The sequence below is a fragment of the Podarcis bocagei genome (genome assembly GCF_964188305.1).
Source record: "Podarcis bocagei genome assembly, chromosome: 9".
Lineage (NCBI taxonomy): Eukaryota > Metazoa > Chordata > Lepidosauria > Squamata > Lacertidae > Podarcis > Podarcis bocagei.
In genome coordinates this window covers 12,264,178-12,270,177 of record NC_138134.1, presented here as the reverse complement: position 1 = coordinate 12,270,177, position 6,000 = coordinate 12,264,178, and positions in this window count along the sequence as shown.

Here is a 6,000-nt window from a genome sequence, read left to right as displayed (position 1 = left end):
GTTTGGGGTCCATGGATGAGAAACTGAGTACAGTCGTACCTTGGTTGTCGAACGCCCTGGAACTCAGACGTTTTGGCTCCCAAACACCACAAACCCAGAAGAGATTGTTCCGGTTTGCAAGCGTTCTTTTGGAACCCAAACATCCGACAGGGCTTCTGCGGCTTCTGATTGGCTGCAGGAGAACTCCCGTTGCTCAGTCCCTGCTCCTGCCAACCTAGCAGTTCAAAAGCACGTCAAAGTGCAAGTAGATAAATAGGTACCGCTCCAGCGGCAAGGTAAACGGCATTTCCGTGCGCTGCTCTGGTTCGCCAGAAGCAGCTTAGTCCAGCTGGCCACATGACCCAGAAGCTGTACGCTGACTCCCTCGGCCAATAAAGCGTGATTTGGTTTACAAACGTTTTGGAAGTGAAATGGACCTTCGGAACGGATTCCATTTGACTTCCAAGGTACGACTGTAATACGCAAATGGTCAGCCAAAAGTCTGCTCACCTTATCTGATGGGCAGTGTTGTGGCTGCGCCATGGGCCCTGCAGTGATCCGGCGAGGGCGCCAGGGTTTGGTTGCCTGCCAGCAATTGGCATGAGCAGGCAGGCTTTCCTGGGGGGGGGGGGAGAGGTGGGCCTGACTGGTCAACCAGCGCCACCTGGGCCCACTCCTGGGGAGATAAATTGCAGCCCGGCCTGGCAGTTCCTCCTCTGCCACATTTTTACGCCAGATTCCCCACATCCCTTTAATTTTACTGCAGTTCATACTACAACCTTGCTATGGATTACGCTGGCTGCCATATTGGGGCAAGGCAGGATTTTTTTGCACTTGGCAAATGAGCACCCGCCATTTTGTTTTTGCCTACCTCCTAGCAATCGTCACAACTTTGTGTGGTTAGGCCTTGGTCTTGGCTGGAGGGGAGGTTGTAGCCTCTGCCTGCCCCTAAGGCACATGTATGCTGCCACTACTGTCTTCTCTGAACCCAGTCACATGCAGACAAGCATGGTTCTGCCACCTGAGGCTCACATGTTCTCATGGGTGGCCTTGCCCAGCCCATCTCCCGTCAAAAGGTTCAAGCTTCCAATAATGTGTGTCAAAAATGTGAATTCAACAAAAACTTGCTAATAAAGGAATTACCTGGAATAACACATACCCACGTTGTTACATTAATTCAGTACTATTTAAACTGAGAATGAGCCATCCAGAAGTGATTTCATGTTGATTAGGCTCAATCTCATTTTCTCAAGTATCTTATCGATGTTCTTCCTTTTACAGACCTGTTGTGGGTAATAATTTTTTAAAAGGGGAACTCCATTTCCAACGAATTTCAGGTCTTTTTAGCAGTATGGTGAACATAATTCCTAGTAGATTAGCACTTGGTGTCCTACATGTTCTATTTGACTTTGCATAAGGTCATTTTAAAGTGTAGACCGATCAAAGTGATTAACTTTTCTTCTGTTGCTTCTCCTAAAGTCAACAGCATCCAGTTATGTAAAAATACATCGTCCGACCCAAAGCTTAGTTTTCAGTTCACTTGAGACATTCTGGGAAGGAAGATTAAGACAGGGTGTGTATTCTGGCAACACTATTGCTCCCAGCTCTATTTGCTAAGCTAGAAGCATCAAAGGATGTTAGGCAAACAGGGTCTGTGTTGAAGTCCAAGTCAGAAGTTCAAGAATAATCCCCACAGTGAGGGGAAGTTCAATGGGTACATGTGCTTTCAGACCGTAAAAAGCAAGCCCCACTGAATAGAGTGAGTCATGCTGCGAGACTGCAGGGGAATCCTGTTGAACACAATTTACTGGTGCCACTAAGGGCAGGGCTTGAGGGCAGAAGTCCAGGGTCACACTCAGCAGAATGAGAAGGAGGGTCTCCAGGGCTGGTTTAGCACATTTGGAAGTAAGTGAAGTAGTGCAGTTTACCATCGTAAAAGCAGAGGGGGAGCAAGAGCATTAAATGACCTACCGTATTTTTCGCTCTATAGGACGCACTTTTTCCCCACCAAAAATTAAGGAGAAATGTGTGTGCGTCCTATGGAGCGAATGCAGGCTCCTTGGCTTCAGCGATAGCAACGCGAAGCCTCCGAAGCACAGAGGGAGCGCTCCCTCCACGCTCCAGAGGCTTCGCGTTGCTTTCCCTGAAGCCTGGAGAGTGAGAGGGGTTGGTGCGCACTGACCCCTCTCGCTCTCCAGGCTTCTGGGATGACACCTGAAGCCTCCGGAGTGCAGCGGGACGTCCCGCTGCGCTCCGCAGTCTTCGGGTTCCTTTTGCTGAAGCCGGGAGAGCAAGACTCTCCTGGCTTCATCAGAGAGGGAGAGCTGCAGTGCCCCTTCAGCCAAGCGGGAGGAGAAATGGAAGGGGCTCCGTTTCTCCTGCCGCTTCTCTGAAGGGGTGCTGAGCAAAGAGGGGGAGATTTTTTTTTTTCTTGTTCTCCCCCTCTAAAACAAGGTGCGTCCTATGGTCGGGTGTGTCCTATAGAGCGAAAAATACGGTAACTAAAATTGCCTAACTGCAATCGCTGACACAATGGAACAAATGAGTAAATGTGTAAATATGCTTCTCGGGTGTTATAAATGTAGAAAAAGTTCTATTTCCAGGAAATGTTTGCTTTCCAGCATTGAAGCTATTATTGGGAAAGCACACTGTCCACCCACTGATTCCAGTCCTGCCCTCTGAAGCAAGAGAGAGCAATTCTGTATATTTGGCAACCGTCTTCATGTCTTCCCTGTCTTCTGCATGCTAAATATACCCAGGCTAAAGTGTGATGCCTGGAACATTGCAGTCCGGTGGTCCAGAAGATTCTCTTCTGCCTTGCCTACACCATGTTGAATGCTCTGCCAGTTTTCAGCTTCTTTCTATACCTTCTTAGATCTTCTGCATTGTTTTTCCTGCTTGGGTGTATGGAGTGTTATGGGAGGGGTGGTACCTCTGGTGGGGGACATGTCGTGCTCCTTCTGTCCACCTTTGGTCCCCACCCTGCACTAGGCTCTCATCTGTGGCTCCAAGAAGCTGTCAGCATGCAGCCGCCGCCACACCCCTGTCAAAGCGGCTTCGATTGGCTGGCTAAACCAGGTGAGGGTAGCTGGTGGGTCTCAAACCCTCAGTGAGTTAAGGGCTTTCCCTGCATGCGAAGACAGGCTCTGGTGGATTGAGCAAACAAGACCGAAAGTGGATCCAATGGTCAAGAAGGTGGTTTTTGCATGTGTTGTCGAAGGAAATGAGGGGCCAATGGGGCTCGTCAAACTGGGAAGATAGCCCATCTAGCAGAAGGACAACTCTGACCCTAAACCTCATCCTCTTATTTGTAAGAAAGGCTTTGGGAGTAAGCCCTGGGTAAAAATCTGTGAGTGTCTGGAGGCGGTTGGAGGATGGATGGCGGCTAACAGATTGAGGTTGAATCCTGACAAGACAGAAGTACTGTTTTTGGGGGACAGGAGGTGGGCGGGTGTGGAGGACTCCCTGGTCTTGAATGGGGTAACTGTGCCCCTGAAGGACCAGGTGCGCAGCCTGGGAGTCATTCTGGACTCACAGCTGTCCATGGAGGTGCAGGTCAACTCTGTGTCCAAAGCAGCTGTTTATCAGCTCCATCTGGTACACAGGCTGAGACCCTACCTGCCCGCAGACTGTCTCGCCAGAGTGGTGCATGCTCTGGTTATCTCTTGCTTGGACTTCTGCAATGCGCTCTATGTGGGGCTACCTTTGAAGGTGACCCGGAAACTACAACTAATCCAGAATGCGGCAGCTAGACTGGTGACTGGGAGCGGCCGCCGAGACCATATAACACCAGTCTTGAAAGACCTACACTGGCTCCTAGTACGTTTCCGAGCACAATTCAAAGTGTTGGTGCTGATCTTTAAAGCCCTAAACAGCCTCAGCCCAGTATACCTGAAGGAGCGTCTCCACCTCCATCGTTCAGCCTGGACACTGAGGTCCAGCACCAAGGGCCTTCTCCCCCCCCCCCCCAATGCTTTTTATTGATTTTCACAAACATAAATAAAACTTAAACTTTTACAATCAACATTTTGCGTTATCTTATTTACCTTGCACAATTTCGTGCCCCAACTTCCCTCCTTCCCTGCTACGGTTTTCCTAATTTACATCTTCTCTTACGGATTCTTATTTATCCTCTATTCACATCACAGGATTTATATTAGCCTGGAAAGCTGTACACCGGCTCCTTCGGCCAGTAAAGCGAGATGAGCACCGCAACCCCAGAGTCGGCCACGACTGGACCTAATGGTCAGGGGTCCCTTTACCTTTTACCTCAGGAGCAGGATTCTTAAATGGGGTGGGTGACTGAAAGAAAGTATCACCATATAAAGGAACCAAACCTATAACGCACAAAAACATCTGTGGACGAAATAAAGCGAAATCGCACTGTATTTTTGAAGTAACCTGAATTTAATCCATTTGTGTTATATACCATCTTGCCTTAAATAAATAAAGGTCCCCCGCAGGATACTTTTTAAGCTAAGGGTACAATGTAAAATGGGATGCGCGTGGCGCTGTGGGTTAAACCATAGAGCCTAGGACTTGCCGATCAGAAGGTCGGCGGTTCGAATCCCTGCGACAGGGTGAGCTCCCATTGCTCCGTCCCAGCTCCTGCCAACCTAGCAGTTGGAAAGCACGTCAAAGTGCAAGTAGATAAATAGGTACTGCTCCGGCAGGAAGGTAAACGGCGTTTCCGTGTGCTGCTCTGGTTCGCCAGAAGCGGCTTAGTCATGCTGGCTACATGACCCAGAAGCTGTACGCTGGCTCCCTCAGCCAATAAAGCGAGATGAGCGCCGCAACCCCAGAGTCGGTCACGACTGGACCTAATGGTCAGGGGTCCCTTTACCTTTACAATGTAAAATGTGTTAAGTATATACACCGGAGCTTGCCTCTTGTCCTCTCTGCTGCTTGAGCTACCTGGCTGTTCCTCCAGAGCAAAGCTAACCCGGTGAGGATGGAACTGTTTCTTCCTGTTCTTGATGCTAAATGAGGGAAGCCTGACTCTCACAAGTGCCCGGTGGCATTCATAGTACTTCTTCTTTTGTTTACTTGCTGTTGGCAAATAAGATAATTTATAGTGCACTTCAGGTTCCAGATAATTTATCGTGCAATTCAGGTTCTTTTACAACCGTTTAATTGCAAGAATGGCCTCTGCCAAAGAAGTTTCAACTTTCCTTCGCTGATATATGTGTCAGTTTATTTACAAGGGAATCATAGTCCCTTGTGTTGAGAGAGCTGTTGGCTTAGAATTTTTTATCGAACTGTCACATTTGTGCAAACATCTCAATATTATTTTAATTTTTAATTTTAGTTTCTCTTTAGTGTGATGGTGAATACATTTTGCTTGCATTTGGGGTTTTAGTTTTCATATGATTCTGTCAGTGCCAATGGATGTTGTTTTATGGGTGATTGGCTGCATTATTTAGATTTTTTTGTAAAGTTTATTACTATTAGTATTATTATTATTATTTCATTTCCTAATGTATATAAAACAGAGAGAACAATTCTAACAACAGATGAAAATTAAAAGCTGCAAAACAAAACTGTAAAATAGGCACATAGAATAAGTTGTTGCAACATGAGTTTAAATAACAAAGTCCAAGTAATGACCGCTCCCCACATTAAATGGGGGGCACCCTTTGCGTGGTCATGCGCAGCCCCCTGGACCCTATGTGGCACCATTAGCACAGGCTTGGCTTGGCCTTCCCCAGGTGGGATACCTGGAGGTCTCCGCCTACCTCAGCCAGTTGCCCAATCCCGCCTGGGGAGGCGTTGCCAAGGTGATCAGGCCAGGTAGGGGGAAGGACTACCTGCCCACACAATAGGAGAGGATCTTACTTGGGAATTGTCAGTTGGCTCCGGAGCTTCTCCCACCCTACCGACCCTCAGTTAAGACTTCTTTTGCAGGTTAACCTTTTCTCCACAGGTACACGGGCGCTGCTACGTCAAGGTCGCTGTTGAAGTGCTGGAAAGGAATTCCCCTGCATTGGCAGGTTTTGCCTTTCCCGTAGCAAAACGTCACAA